Genomic DNA, 17,290 nt, shown 5'->3' on the forward strand with positions numbered 1-17,290 from the left:
CACCCTTTTACAAATTGAGCATCTCCACGGAAGGAGTTAGGAGTCAAATTAATACGCAGGCCCCTATACACGATTTGTTGTTCTATATACGTCTGTAAACTCGCTATCTCCCAGCATGACCGTACATATCTTTGATAAGTCTTCTGCAGATCTCTAAAGGCTGTCAAGATGTCAAACTGATGTAGGGGAATACTTTCTGTAGAGAAAACGTATGCTACCTCTGCGGATAGACTGTCAGAGTTGGGCTTTTGGGACAGGAAGCCTGCCATAACAGATGTTTAAAAAGTCTATATAGGTTCCCTAGTAGGAACAGGGTCAAAAGGCAGGGTAATTAACCCAGTATCAATAACACATAAGGGAAAATGACCCCAGCGGTTGGTAGGAATCAAGGACAATATATTTACAAAAAACTGCTACCAGCAGAATAATTCCTTTAAATCCAACTGCCAATGAATGGATAAGTGTATGAGCAAAAAAATAAATAAATTTTATTATGCCACTAAGAGCAAAAGACTGACTACACTGATTAATTAAAATGAATAGCATCACCTCCGTTTGAATTAGAACTGACTGTGCACATTAGACCACGTGTGTGTGTATTGTATCCAGTGTTGCTCGTGGCTGCAGACCAACGAGTCAAACACTTAGCATATGTGGAGAGCAACGGAGGTACATATTAGATTAAGAAGGTTATATCAGAGCCCCCCCCCCGACATGTTTCGCTGTGCTATACAGCGTCCTCAGGGGTTCAGGGGCTAACCCCACCGTGATACCTCCTATATTTGTCAGAGGGGATGGGTGACTATGTCTCTCCCCTTTAACGTATCTGACAGATTGTATGATCCGAAATGAACTTTGTCACAACTGTGCAGTAGGGACCTGGCCGCCTGTTCTATATGGCTTAGCCAGATATAAATAACATTTAATGTCAACATGGTTAGTGATGGAGTGTGACGTGGGGGAATGCACAGGGGGCGGACACAAGTTGTGGCTCCGCCGTTGGTCCCTCCTGATTGGCTGCCTCCGACGTCCGTCAGAGGGGGTAGCAACTGTGTCTCTTCCCTCTATGTAACATTGGACAGAGGCCTGATGCGTCTCTCATTGGTCCTCGTGTTATGTCACCGATTGGCCTATTGAGATGTCGATCAGGCCGTCTTGGGGGCCTGACAACAATGAGGGCATACGATTGGCTGGCATGATGTTCTCAGCTGTTCCTCCCGGACAGCTTCAAATAGCCCAGCATTTTCGGCGCGATATCATTAAGCCCCTGAACCCCTGAGGACGCTGTATAGCACAGTGAAACATGTCGGGGGGGCTCTGATATAACCTTTTTAATCTAATATGTACCTCCGTTGCTCTCCACATATGCTAAGTGTTTGACTCGTTGGTCTGCAGCCACGAGCAACACTGGATACAATACACACACGTGGTCTAATGTGCACAGTCAGTTCTAATTCAAACGGAAGTGATGTTATTCATTTTAATTAATCAGTGTAGTCAGTCTTTTGCTCTTTAGTGGCATAATAAAATTTATAAATTTTTTTGCTCATACACTTATCCATTCATTGGCAGTTGGATTTAAAGGAATTATTCTGCTGGTAGCAGTTTTTTGTAAACATCACAGTCGTTTGGTTCTGCAACGAGGTAAATAAGAACGACATTATAAATCCTTGGCGAAACTCATCACCAAGAGTAGGGTTGTGCAAGGCCGAGCCTAACATCATGAGTGCAGCACGCCACAAGTATCCATCTTTCAGACACTTGATGATTGGGCAAGTAATAGTCCCTGTGGCTCCCCTCAAACTTGAAGCAATTGTAGCTGCAACAGAGTTTGATGACCTATCTCTTAGCATAACATTGTCAGCTAACTTATAAATACTTTTGTTAGTCATAGTTAAGTTCTAGTCTATCTCTCGATCTTAGTCTCACAGAATCAATTGTTAGGATCTGGAATAGTCGTTGACCTTCCAATCTTGACATTCTTGTGTCTGCCAAACGCTGCCAACTAAGCAGCCAGACTGCATTTAGCAACACTTAAAGAGGATCTGTCACCAGATTATCAAATCCCTATCTCCAATTGAATGTGATGGGCGCTGCAATGTAGATAACAGCAAAGTTTTTTAGTTTTTTTTGTTTTTAAAAACGATAATTTTTGCCCAAGTTATGAGCAATTTTATATTTATGCAAATGAGCTTTTCAATGGACAACTGGGCGTGTATTGTGTTTTTACCAACTGGGCGTTGTGAATAGAAGTGTATGACGCTGACAAATCAGCATCATACACTTCTCATCGTTCCCACCGAGCTTCTTTCACTAAAGACACACAGCGTGACGTCACCCACAGGTCCTTCAACCTTGTCGTCGGACAAAGAAGATACATCGGCTCCAGGCGTCCAAAAGGTTAATATGCTCGTCTCTAGGGAGTTTACTATGCTTACCTGCATATGTTGATGTTGCTTCAAATTCAACTGTACGCCTGGAGCTGTGGTGTCTTCTCTCTTCCGACGCCAAGGTTCACTGTGTCTGCAGTGAAAGAAGCTGGCTGGGAATGATGACATTCACCCACAGGTCCTTCAACCTTGGTGTCGGAAGAGAGAAGACACAACAGCTCCAGGCGTACAGTTGAATTTGCAGCAGCATCACCATGTGCAGGTAAGCATAGTAAACTCCCTAGAGACGAGCATATTAGCCTTTTGGACGCCTGGAGCCGATGTATCTTCTTTGTCTGACGACAAGGTTGAAGGACCTGTGGGTGACGTCACGCTGTGTGTCTTTAGTGAAAGAAGCTCGGTGGGAACGATGAGAAGTGTATGATGCTGATTTGTCAGCGTCATACACTTCTATTCACAACGCCCGGTTGGTAAAAACACAATACACGCGCAGTTGGTAAAAACACAATACATGCCCAGTTGGTAAAACGAGAAAACACGCCCAGTTGTCCATTGAAAAGCTCATTTGCATAAATATAAAATTGCTCATAACTTGGGCAAAAATGATCGTTTTTAAAAAAAAAAAAAAAACTTTGCTGTTATCTACATTGCCGCGCCCATCACATTCAATAGGAGATAGGGATTTGATAATCTGGTGACAGAGCCTCTTTAAACTGGAAAACTGAATTGTTAAAATAAGCACGTGGAGTAAACTCTCAAATTTCCGGTATGTTAGAACCTAGCTCTGTTATTATAGTAATGTAGTATAGTTATAGTAGTTCAAATAACAAATTGATTAACCATAATTCTGTAAATTTATCACATTTGAAAGTAATGCGGCCCATCAACTTCAAATTTTTTCATTTACCCAGCCGAGTTTACCCCTAGATCAGGGGTCTCATAGTGAGTAGTTTTATCCCACATTTTGTTGCTGGAATTAATGCAAAGCCGTTGTTGAAAGTTAAATTTAAAAAAAAATTCATTTATAAGACAAACGTGTCATACAAAGTACATGAAAAGTGCGGAAATGCACCCCACAAATTATTGCACTGTTTCTTCTGTGTTTAGCAATACCCCCACTTAGGCTGTAATCTGCTGCATGGCCTCACATTGGAGTACATTGTGGTTTTCAGGATATAATTTTATCTTGAATGTTTTATAATCCCAACTCCTTTCCTGTAAATATAACCAGGGGTAGATTAAGGGTTCCCTGGGCACTTGAAGTGTGGGACACTTCCCACCTCGAAGTCTGAAGACGCCTTACTGTATTTTTTACAGATTTCTGTTTAGGTGGCCACAGATCTGGCACGGTGGTAAATTCGCTGTAAAAACAGAATGAGCCATACAGAAGAGAGAGCAGAATTATTTGAGACCCAAAAGAAGTCAGGAGCTTTACATTGTATGTGGTTTCCAAATAACGAGTAGTCTCTGTTTAAATCTACACTTACCTGATAATCATATACGCAAATTTAACAGAGAAAAACAGAAAATATGCAAGTAGCCATAGTTTTAAACAGACCACGCATATTTAATATGTAAACTGGTCCGTAACCATAGAATTCACAATAAGTGCTGTCAATTGTCAAAGGTTTTTATTTCAGACAATAGTGCAAATACCAAATAATGTAATAAAACATTTTATTGTCCACTTATATTTTCTAGCAGATGTTTATATTTTAAATAACATGAAATTTGTACTGTACATACATAAAATATTCAAGAGAAACTCTATCTGTATACCAGTTCAACGTATTGGCCTACTTGTAAAAATAGTAGTGCTAGGAACAGCAAATCACAGACTGATGACTGTGACAGACTGCGCCTTCATCTGTGCAGACTGGCTCCAAAACACTGACCAACTTCTGTTATGTTAGCTCCCTGATGACTTTTGCTTTACAACTGGGGAACCGACCACTGTCCCCAATATACAGATATCAAAAATTGAGCAGCACTCCGCAGAATCACGTGAAAAATCAAGGTACTTTATTTCCCTCTGGAACGTTTCAGCTCTGTCCACTAGAGCCTTTCTCAAGCAAATGGCATAGTGCAAAATCACGTATATAACACAGTGTCAATCAATGCAGTAATCAACAGTGTGATGATACAGGTGCATAGTGTACAGTCATATAGGAAAAACTATAGATACATAACAATGTGATATTCAATCCATATTGGTGTCTGGAAGAGACAGAATTAACTGCAGCGCTATTTGCGCATGCGTGGAACGTACCTCTCGGTCATCCTGATAAGGGGAACTAAAAAACATGCAACATAAGGGGAATTCAGGGAGGGGGTAATAATTTATATTAATAAAGATAAATAATAACTATGGAAACCGTATGGGCTGGTATATGTCTAATGCATAGGTGTCTCATAAAGTATCACCAGAACCGCATCAGAGTTGTGTCTGAACACATTCCTACATCAGGTTGACAAATTTGTCAGAGGAATAGCGTAAATAAGTGGGTACCCTCAAACACATAGCAAATGAAGATGGGGAGGGGAAGGACACAAGTGGCCACCCTGTAGATAGTCACAGTATCCTATTCAGAATATGAAAACCGGCACCATGGTTGTGCGTCACACACAAATGTATCAAAAGGTATCCACATAACTCCCCAGAGTAAATTATGGTATCGGGGTACTGGTGTACCCACACAATGGATGTATAACAGGGGGCTCACTTTTGTAATGCAAATGGCAAGTCGAGAGAGCGGTACAGTGAAAAGGTAGCATAGATGGACACCAGGTACAGGTCCCTATCGAGAGACCATATATAGGAGAGGTAGGTAAAGACTAAGCAATTTAAAGTTTCCCAAAAGTAGAATAAAAGCACAAATAACTATAACGCAGAAGGACACCTTTCTGGATTCTTAAAGGTGATATTTGTGGAAAAGCAGTACACGTAGAAGAGATTAATCAGGATATTACTTTCTAAATAAAAACAAATGTAGGAAAGCGGAATATCTTAAGCACAAAACACTGATGCCGATATGAAGTCAGACATCGGAGGGACCACAGGGGCAGACGAACCCTAGACCAGCTCACCCAACATGAAATCTACATTGAGACCATTAGGTCTAAGTGTGTTGTCTATCGATCTATTGCAATTCCCTAATCTTGAGCAGTTTTGTCCTATTACCTTCTCATCCCAAGGGGGGGATGTGATCCAATACCCAAAATCTGAGTTGGTGTTTTGAGACAGATAAGTCCAAAATCTTCATTCTAATGGTATACCGAGGTTTGTTCTACAGGGTTTCTCTGTCATAAAGGAGTGTGCAGGGGTATTGGAGAACATAGACTATATAGTCATTGTCACTTGTCAGGTAATGGTGAATATGGTAAGTTATGCTGGTTGTCGGGTGTGTAAGAGTCGACCCTTTGTGCATGAGTCTTCAGTTGATACATTTAAGGCATGGGAAACATCCCAACATGGGATGTTTCAGGTAAGTCTGTCTACTCACTCTAAGAGAGCCAGTATCTGCTTTCATGAGCTTGTCTCTCAAATTTGTAGACCTGCGATAGGAGAATAAAGGAGGTTTAGTGAATTCAGTAACATGCTTTTAACAGTTGCTCAGCATGGGCCAATGGCGTTCGTTGCATCACATTGGCTATTTGATCACTCTGTTCTGTGTATATGGAGATGAAAGGTATGAGTTCTGACCTGGGTTTAGGTCTCTTCTGTCTGAGGAGTGTGTCTCTGTCAGTATGTGTTATAATTTGTCGATTTTTTTTTCAGTAGTCATGATGGATAACTGCGTGTTCTAAACCTATTGACCATGGTATCAAGTGTCTTCTCAGAAGTTTCACAGTCACGTGCCACCCGCTTGACCCGCATATGTTGGCTGGTTGGTAGCCTCCTTATCTTTCTCGGGTGGTTACTACTGAAGCAAAGTAAGTTATTACAGTCAGTAGGTTTAGTGTAGAATTCTGTAGTGAAACCTAATACGTTGAGTTTGATAAGTACGTCCAAGAATTGTATCTCAGTCTCAGAGTGTACCAGTGTAAATTTGACTAACGTCAATGATGTTAAGGTATGTGTGAAAGTCCTGTAACGTAATCAGGAAGATGTCCTCTATGTAGCACCACCACCTTAAGGCATGTGTGAAGTGGTGGGACACATAGATGAACGACTCCTCGAGTGTGCGCATGTAGATATTGGCATTGGTGGGTGCCATGTTGTATCCCTTCACAGTCCCTTGTTGTTGGTAAAAGAAATCCTCACCAAATAAAAAATTGTTGCGTCTAAGGACAACATTCATAAGTTGTATCACAAATGCACGACGATCAGATATATAGTCAGAAAGGTATAGAAAATTCTCAATCACCTTAATGCCCTTAGTGTGATAGATGACAGTGTACAGACTGGTGGCATCAAATGACACTAGTGTAACTTTAGTATGTGGGGGTAAATTGACATCATTAAGTTTGTTCAGGAAATCTGATGTCTCACAAATGATGTTGCCTCTAATGCAGCATCTCTTTAAAGTATGTAAAACTAACATCTTATGCCTGTAATTGTACAAATTTAATTAATGATTTATCTGGTCATAATTTTGATCAGTCCACAAGTGACAGGCCTATAAACAGATTTCACAGACATTGCCAGTTCTCAAAAACTTCACAACTGCTATCAGCACAAGGATACTGTAAAAAGCCAAATAGTGCAACCGTAGTATAGCCAACATACTCAGGACATGTGCTGTGCAGATTAAAGGGAACCTGTCACCAGCATTTCTTCTATTAAACCAGGTGGTAGTGGGTGAAAAATCATTTCTATGTAACCTATAATTGTCTTCTTAGTCGGCTCTGTAGCTTTAGTATTCAGTTTTTTAGTGTTCCCACACCGTATGCAAATGGAAATGAGTCAAATCTTCGTTTGAAAAGAGTCAAATCTTCATTCCTCAAGTCTTTCCGAGTTTACCCCGCCTCCTTACTTTTGATTGACAGCTCCTCGCCTCCCCCCGGCACACAAAATCCCACGCTTGCGCTATGATGTCCTATTCTGGTATGTGCGCACAAAGGGACACCGGATTATTGCGATAAAAGGCGCAAATTGTTTGCAGACCGTTATTTACAGTCGGAGGAGGAGTTTAGGAGAGGGGATAACGGCAATCAATAGGTGAAATGCTGGTGACAGGTTCCCTTTAACTGGTTGCCGACACAGGACGAGTATGCTCGTCCTGAGCGGCGAGCTCTTCGCGCATTAGGACACGAGCATACTCGTCCTGTGTAACAGCCGTCCCTGCGCGCGATCGAGAGCGGGGCAACGGCTGTAATACACAGCCACGGCCCCGCTCTGACAGCGGAGAGGAGAGAAACATCTTCTCTCCGCCGTTAACCCTTTGAACGCCGCGATGAAAGCAGATAGCGGCGTTCAAAGAGGGGGGTCTGCACATTGATCGCGTCACAGAAAATAACTGTGATGCGATAAAAGCCCACAACTCATATGGCCAGACAGCCCAGGGTCCATTGAAGGACCCCAGGGCTGTCTGAACATATTTCCTGTTGTTAGGGCATACTGAGGTATGTCCTAACAACTGCCTGTGTACAATCTGTACACAGGCTAATGTACTGGCATATAGATCTATGCCAGTACATTACAGTTACAAAATAAAAATCAAAATGATAAATCCCTTTATGGGATTTAAAAAAAAAGTTAAATGAATGTAAAAAAAATACACAAACACACATTTTTTTATAATAAATAAACTTTTTAAAATATAAGTCCCAAAACATGAAATAATATAGACATATTTGGTATCGCCACGACCGTAACAACCTGTACAACAAATGTATAACATTATTTATGATGATCGGTGTATGGTGTAAAAATAAAATATTAAAACTGCAGCAGAACTGCTTTTTTTCTGCATTTCCGCCAAAATAAAAATTTATAGAAATTAAACGATAATGTATTTGTACCAAAAAATGGTACCTACATAAAGTACAACTCGTCCCGCAAAAAACAAAGTCTCATACAACTACGTCGTACAAAAAATAAAAGCGTTATGAGCGTCGGGATGCAGAGGGGAAATGTAAAAAAATTGCTCTGTCCTCAAGGCCAAAATTGGCCGTGTCCTTAAGGGGTTAAAGAGGACCTGTCAGCTCTCCTAACGTGTGTTTTAGTAAATAATTGCATTCCCCATGTAATAACAATTCTGGAGTATCTTTACTCATAACTCTATGTTGCAGCATTCCTCTGTTATTCCTCCTAGACGTTTATGATGAGAAGTTAGCCAACTGGGGGTATCCTTGCACAGTCGGGTAACGTGCATTGTCAGCAGTGATTGGACAGTACTAGAATGTGCAGGGACACCCCCCAATCCAAATCGTAACACTCAGTTGGCTAACTACTCATCATAAACTTCTAGGATGAATAACAGAGGAATGGTACAACATAGAGTTCTAAGAAAATATGCTTCAGAATTGTTAATTTTATGGGGAATACAATTATATACCTAAATAGACAAGTCAGGAGAGCAGATCAGTCCTCTTTAAAAACATTATCAAAATAATATTTAGTCATTAATGAAAGAACATTTAAGACAAGTGCTCGTAGTTTTGATCAGACCATGTCTACATAACAGGTCTATGAACATATTCAATTTCCATATTCAATACATAGTGCAAATGCAAATACTCAAAGGCTTTTTAAGCTTGATACCAACAGTGCAACTAGGATACTGTAGCACACGATCTGTGCAGTCCCAGTATACAATCAACATACTGTTATAAAAAACTCAATTAAAGAAAAACAAACCAATAACATGCCAAATCAGAAACATAGGGCACCATTATGTCTATTTAAAATTCCATTTGATAGTACCATCATAATAGTGTGCCGTTTCAATATTCACGCGTAAATATAGTGAAATCCACATAAGCTATAAGCAGTATGTTTATAGTCAACAAGAGCAGCCAGCAAGTTCCACACTAACACACAGTGTGTGTCTGTATATATATATATATATATATATATATATATATATATATGTGTATGTGTGTATATATATATACATATAGTTAATGGATTAAAAACATAAGTAAAGGGGGTTTCAAGACTTTAGATGTTGATGACCTATCCTTAGGAGGATAAGTCATCATCAATATCACATTGGTGAGGTTCAGCCACACGGCACCCCCACGATCAGCTTTTATCATCTGCCATCTTCAGCACCAATTTTACACAGTGTTATGAGCTGGAAGCAGATGGTTCCATACTCTGTGCAGTGACTGTGCTGGGATACTGCACCTCAGCCCCAATTCACTTAAATGGGAGGTGATCTGCAGTAACCCATCACTTCCACCTCTGTACACTGAAGATCTGGCGTTGATGGCCGTTGATCGGTGATGGCACTTGGTGTCTGACCAAACTGATATTTATGACTTATTCTAAGAATAGGTCAGACTTGGTCATTAATATGTAAAGGCTGGGAAACCCCTTTAACGGGGGTTATACAGTCCTGGTCAAAAGTTTTGAGATTGACGCAAATTTTGATTTTCCCAAAGTTTGCTGCTTCCGTTTTTATAGTGGCAATTTGCATTAACTCTAGATTGTTATGAAGAGTGATCAGATGAATTGCAGTAATTGGAAAGTCATTCCTTGCCATGAAAATTGACTTAATCACAAAACCCCACTTCCACTGCATTTCAGCCCTGCCACAATATGACCTGCTGACATAATTTCAGTGATCTTCTCGTTAGCTCAGGAGAAAGTGTTAAGGAGGACAAGGCAGCTTATATCACTCTGTCATTCTGAATGAATTATAAGAGCAGACTTGCAGCTTTAAAAGTGGGATGGTGCTTGAAATCATTGTTTTCTTCTGTTAACCATGGTTACCTCCAAGGAAACATGTGCAGTCATTCTTGCTTTGCATCAAAAGGGCTTTACAGGCAAGGACATTGCTGTTTGTAAGATTGCCCCTAAATCAACCATTTATCGGATCATCAAGAACTTCAAAGAGAGGTTCAATTGCTGTGAAGGCTTAAAGGCGCCCAAGAAAGTTCAGCAAGTGCCAGGATTGTCTTTTAAAAAGGATTCAGCTACTGGAGCGGTTCAACACCAGTGCAGAGCTTGCTGAGGAATGGCAGCAGGCCGGTGTCAGTGCATCTGCACGCACAGTGAGGTAAAGGATTTTGGAGTCTGGCCTGGTGTCAAGAAGGACAGCAAAGAAGCCTCTTCTCTCCAAGAAAAACATCAATGACAGACTGACATTCTGCTGAAATTACAGGGATTGGACTGCAGAGGACAGGGGCAAAGTTATTTTCTCTGATGAAGCCCCCTTCAGACTGTTTGGGACATCGAAAAGAATGATTGAAGAAGTAATGGTGAGCACTATCATTCCTGTGTCATGCCAACAGTAAAGCATCCTGAGACCATTCATGTGTGGGGTTGCATTTCATCCAAGGGAGTGGGCTCACTTACAATTTTGCCTAAGAACACATCAATGAATAAAGAATGGTATCAAAACATCCTCCAAGAGCAGCGATCCAGGAGCAATTTAGTGATGAACAATGCTTTTTCCAGCATGATGGAGCATGATATCACAAGGCAAAAGTGTCTCGGTAAACAAAATATTGAAATTTTGGGTCCATGGCCAGAAGACACCCCAGATCTCAATCCCATGGAGAACCTGTGGTCAATCCTCAAAAAGCGGGTGGACGAACATAGACGCAGAAATTGTGATAAACTCCAAGCACTGATTAGGCAAGAATGGGTTGCCATCGGTCAGGATTTGGCCCAGAATCTGATATCCAGCATGCCAGGGGGAATTACAGAAGTCTTGAAAAAGAATGGTCAATGATGTAGCTGGATGTATTTGTCAATAAAAGTTTAAAAACCTATAAAATGCTTATAAATGTACTTTAGTATACTATAGAATCATCTGACTAAAATATCTAAAAACACAGAAGCCGCAAACTTTGTGAAAACCAAAATTTGCCAGGACTGTACAGTTTTGAATCTACTTTTGAGGATTAGCTGTCACCTCTCCCGATATGTTTGTACTAAACCAGACACATCAGGGGAGCGAGAGGTCCTCTTTAAATATTTATAGGTCATTTACAACTACGCTGATCAGCACCTACATTAGCCAGAGCAGAGAGCCACAATAGTATCTTTCTGCTCTTGAGAACCAACACAGTCAATTGAGCCAAAAAGCTCTAAAGATCCATGTCCTTATGCACACATACCAGTTCCTGAAAGCAAATGCAGGGTGACAAATTCAAGTTGATTGCCTATTTGAAGTTAGTCTGTCACTACCAATAAACCCCTTTTGGATTTGGGTACTGTCATCTTTACATTACCTTTTTTCCTAAATTTTTTGGAGCTGTACTCGTCGATTTATTTTGGACAAGTCAAAGGTTATCAAAAGTTTATGTTCAATACTTAAAAGAGAGGTGATTGTCATTTTTGTCCAATTTAGCTCCTCAATTTGTTTTTTATTCTCTTCAATTTTGAGAAAGACCTTTTACAAGTACAGTTTGTTACCATCATACTTAACCCCTACCCGCACGCGTAAGTAACTATACATCGTTGCGGGAGGTTACTTCCCGCACGGGGACGTATAGTTACTGAGTTGTTTCCGGTGCACACTGTCAGCGACCGTGTGTACCGGGAGATCAGCTGTCGCCGACAGCTGACACTCCACTCTTGCCGGCCAGTGGTCCTTTGCCGCTGATTTTGGCGAATAAACCCCTTAAATTCGGCGATCGGTTGCAATCACCGAATTTGAGGGGTTTCTAGCATATCGGCAGACCCCGGTCCGAAATTGTGGGGTTTGCCGATAGTTAGCATGGCAAACGGAAGCCGAACAATGGACCCCGTGTCTGCCATGGACGAAAGCTCATCAGGACCAACCTTCGGCTGGTCCTGATAGGCTTCCTGCCAGAGTGACAGGAAGTCACTGTGTCGTTCCCGATGCAGACTGTCGGCGACAATGTGTGCATCGGGAACTGGGAGGTCAGCTGTCCCCGACAGCTGACACTCCAGTGTTGCCGATCAGCGGCTCATCGCCGCTGATTTTGGCAATTAACCAGTTAAATGCGGTGCTCGATTGCAATCGCCACATTTAGGGGGGTTGTAGCACATCAGCATCCCCCATGCAATTGTGGGGGTTGCTGATGCTTCTGCTGGCGTCTGGAGGCCAGGCAACTGCCTCTGGGACTGCCATGTATGGAAGCCTATGAGGACCAGCCTGGCTGGTCCTCGTAGACTTACTGTCAAAGTGACTGTGACGTTACACTAGTATAAAAGAGTATCCGGCACACCAATTTTTAAACAAAGGTATTTTGTTTTTGTTTTTAATGCCAGTGGCAGAGTGCGACGTTTCAGTCAAAGCGACCTTCATCAGGCATGGAATAATTAAAGAACAGTAGTCAATATGAGAATGTATATCATACAACACAAGATATAAGGGAAGGGGGGGATGGGCATAAAAATGACTACATAAATACATGTTACGCTGAACAAGTGTATAAAGACGTTGAGGCTTATCAATCACTCCAACAGGCAGAGAAAACAATAAGTAAAATAACGAGTAAAATTAAACACAACTACAATCAGGAGTAGGTAGAAAACATCTAAATACAGGTATGGATAAAGCATTACATTGTTGCAACAAGAAGAATTACATCAAAATGAATTGAACAAAGCAGTACAATTGAGTGGTGGTATCTGAGGACACAAGTTTAGGAAAAATATTGACATGAGTGTAATTATTCACTAGATGGTAGTGGAAGTACAAGTATCAAAGGATCCAGTTGTAGAAGCACTCAGAAAACTATCACTTGGGATCATCACAATAGACTCAAAGACAGACTGAATCGGGTAGGTATAGTGACAGGTGTATACACTAAAGTCACAGCAAGAGGAAGGCAGACGTTGAGTATACAATGAAAATAGACTAAGGACCAAAGAAGGGACAGAAAGTCTAAGTAAAGTGAGTATGGAGTAGATTGTTACCTTAGCGGTGCTGGAAAACTGCATAGACGAGCGCTAGTGGTGCTGATAGCGGCTGGCCGCTGTGTCATGGCGCTGAATGTGAGCGTACCATGCTCACTTTAAATATGGCGCCAAGGAGATTCCCTCTGACGTGGGTGCAGATGGCAAGGATGACAGGTCAGAGTGACTCTTGGAGAGTCGTGATTGGACACAGCGTCTCATGCTGCAGTGAACAGGGAAGTAAACAGTAGCGATGCTAAACGGTTGTTAGGTAACCGGTCGGGGAAGGAAGAGAATGTGTCAGCGGTACCAGCAGTGAGCCTAGAAGGGCTCTGCAAAGGTAAGGATCAACATATGTGTGTCTTGTATGTGTCAGGGGTCTATTTAATATATTAATCAGGTGTAACATAGGGGAAATGTCTGAAGCTAGGTAGAGAAATAGTGTCTACATGAGTTACATGTGTAGTGGCAGTCAATGAGATCTCAGTGACATTAGTAAGGTGGATGTATACTGTGATAAGGGAGCTGAGAAGAGCAAGGAAAAGAAAGGGAAAGAAACAGGTAGACACAAGCTTGTTCCTATTATATGCGTAAAAGGGATACCGTGGTAGTTTAGTGGATCTATGGTGGTTCTTGGTGGAACAGGGTAATTCAGTCAGCGTGTCTGTAGGAAAATACAATTGTAACGTCATGAGTAAAGCTACATAACAGTTTAGAATACATAGCAATTTAGAAAACATGTTAATGGTACATTGTAATTATATTTATACCAGATATTTTTATTAATTCTTTAATGTCATGAGATTCAACGTAAATATTGTTAATATGCGATTCTCCGATCGCTATTATAATACACTGCAATACTTTTGTATTGCAGTGTATTACTGCCTGTCCGTTTAAAACGGACCGGCATCTGCTAGGACATGCCTCTGGCATGACCTAGCAGGCATTCACTACAGGCAGACCTGGGGGCCATTATTAGGCCCCTTGCTGCCATCGGAGACACAGATACTCGGCGATCTTATCGCCGGGTGTCGGTGGGATGAGAGGGAGCTCCCTCCCTGTCTCCAAAACCACTCAGATTCGGTGCACGCTATTGAGCACCGCATCTGAGGGGTTAAACGGGTGAGATCGATACTTATATCAATCTCACCCGTTAGAGCAGGGATTCCCCCAGCCCTCAGCTACCTCTGGCAGCTGAGAGCAGGGAGATTTGACAGCTCCCTGCTCTGTTTACTTATTCCGATGCAGCGTCGTAAAAAAGTATTGCATCGGAATAAGGCCCTTTAGTGACCGACGTAGAAACACTATGGGCCGGTCACTAACGGGTTAAACAGTATCTGACTTTATAGGAAACTACTGAGTTCGTAGTCCATATTAAGTCTCTTGGGTTCCAAGGTTTGTAGTTTGTGAATCCAGAATGCTTCCCTACGTTTAAGGGTTTTGATCCCCTCTTCTCGGGACTGGTATATGTTCAATTACCTGAAACCTGAGCTGTGCAATGTTATGATGTTCTTTGATTAAATGTGCTGGGATGGGGAGTAGAGTCTTACTGCATCTAATGTTAGATTTATGCTGACTGATCCGGTCTTTAACGCACTGTGTGGTCTCACCTACATAACCCAAACCACACGGGCATTTTATCAAATACACCACATAATTGGTGTTACATGTGAAGAAGTCATGAATGGGTATACCTTGACCAGTCTGTGGGTGCTGTATCTTGTCCCCTTTGATGATGTGGGAACATTGCATACAGAATCTGCATGGGAAGGTACCTATTTTGGGAGTACTCAAGAATGTTTGGCGTTGTAATTTTTTGGTACAGCCTATGTCTGCCTTGACTAATTTATTCCTAAGATTTTGTGGGTTTTTTGTGCATAGTAAGAATGGATTTTTGAATTCATCGATCTGGGGGTACGCTTCTTTGATGTTTCCTTATTAGGTGGTGTTTTTTTTGTGAGCAGGGGTGGTAATTGTGTACAAACGGAATACGTTTGTTTTCTTTGTTGGTCCTGACCGAAGCGTTTTCCCTTGCCTTGATCAATGTGTCAACAGGATAGCCTCTGTTCATAAATGTTAGGGTCATTTCATCCATTCTTTGGGATCTGGTTTGCTCATCATCCACAATCCTTTGTACCCAGTTGTACTGAGATTTGGGTATAGAATTTTTTATGGATTGGGGGTGGCAGCTGGTATAATGGAGTAAGCCATTCCTATCAGTTTCCTTAATGTGTAGATCGGTAATGAGCTTACCAGCCTCATTTTTTATGACCTGTTTGTCAAGAAAACTAATGGATGTAGTGTCATGAGTCATGGTGAATTGTAATTCAGGCCAAACATTATTGAGGTAGTTAGTAAACTCCACTAATTTATCAAGAGGGCCGTGCCAGAGACAGAAAATGTCATCGATATATCTTTTCCACATGATTATATGTTGTTGAAAGTCAGTATGGGGGTAGATGAAGTGTTCTTCAAAACTGGCCATATAGCTGTTGGCATATGGTGGTGCAACATTAGAGCCCATAGCCGTGCCCTGTTTCTGTACGTAGTAGGTGTCCTCAGAAAAGAAAGTAATTCCCAGTGCGTATCAGGGTGAGTAGATCCGTACAGAGATCAATTATTTTAGGGTCTTTACCTGATCTTGTCATAATCTCTGTACTGCAGTCAAACCTTTGTTGTGTTGTATGGATTTGTATAGACTGCATACATCAAAGGTGACTAGAAGAGTATCAGGTGGGATCTCATTCAGTGTATGTATGGCTGTCAAAAAGGCGTTGGTGTCCAGAAGAAATGACTTCGTGTTTTTTATCAAGGGGGTTAGAAGTTTTTCCATAAAGATGGCTAGTAGGGACAGTATAGAGTCTGTGGAGGCTACTATGGGGCGTCCTGGAGGGTTCTCAAGTCTTTTATGGATTTTGGGTAGTGTGTAAAAAACTGGTGTGATCAGGTGTTGGTTCGTTCGGCAACTGGCTGTATCCTGATCAATTGTGCCTGCCAGCTATATCTATAGTAACCCTAATTCTAGTGGCTATCTTCTGTATGGGGTCCTGATTAATGGGTTGATACACCGTTCTATCTCTCAATTGTCTATGGATTTCCTCCACATAAAGGGAGTTGTCCATAATCACCAACGCTCCTCGTTTGTCCGCTGGTTTGATGACCAGATCTTTGTCATCCACCAGTGAGGAGAGAGCTTGTCTGTCTAGGCTGCTGAAATTGGCTTGGCAGTTGTAGTAGCCTAGGCCAAAATCATGGCTAAATCGGTCCACATCCCTGTGTACCAATTTGATGAAAGTCTCGAGGGGAGGAGAGTTTTTGGGAGGTGTCACACTGACAGTTGGAATACATTACACTACCTAGGTAGTGTAATGTATTCTAGCAGCGATGAGAGCTGCAGGTAAAAAAAAGTGTAAAAAGTAAAAAAAATAGTTAATAAAAATGTTTTATAAAAGTGTAAAAATAAAAGTTTTTGTTTTCCTATAATAAGTCATCTATTATAGTAAAAAAAATGAAACCGTTAAAAAAAAGTACACATATTTGGTATCACCGTGTTCGTAACGACCCAAACTATGAAACTATAATGTTATTTTTTCCGCACGGTGAACGGCGCAAACAAAATAAACGGAAAACTATGTCAGCATGGCTATTTCTTGGTCACCAGCCCTCCCAAGATATAAAATAAAAAGTGATCAAAAAGTCGCATTTACCCGAAGATCGCACCAATACAAACTACAACCCGTCCTGCAAAAAACAAGACCTCCCACAGCTTTTTTGACTAAAAAAATAAAAAAGTTAGTGCTCAGACTATGGTGTCTCAGAAAATAAATTTTATAGAAACTAAATTTTATTGTGCAAAACGTAAAATAAACTATATACATATCGTATCGCCGTAATCGTACCGACCTGCAGAATA

The sequence above is a fragment of the Rhinoderma darwinii genome, assembly GCF_050947455.1.
Source record: "Rhinoderma darwinii isolate aRhiDar2 chromosome 1 unlocalized genomic scaffold, aRhiDar2.hap1 SUPER_1_unloc_7, whole genome shotgun sequence".
Classification (NCBI taxonomy): Eukaryota; Metazoa; Chordata; class Amphibia; order Anura; family Rhinodermatidae; genus Rhinoderma; species Rhinoderma darwinii.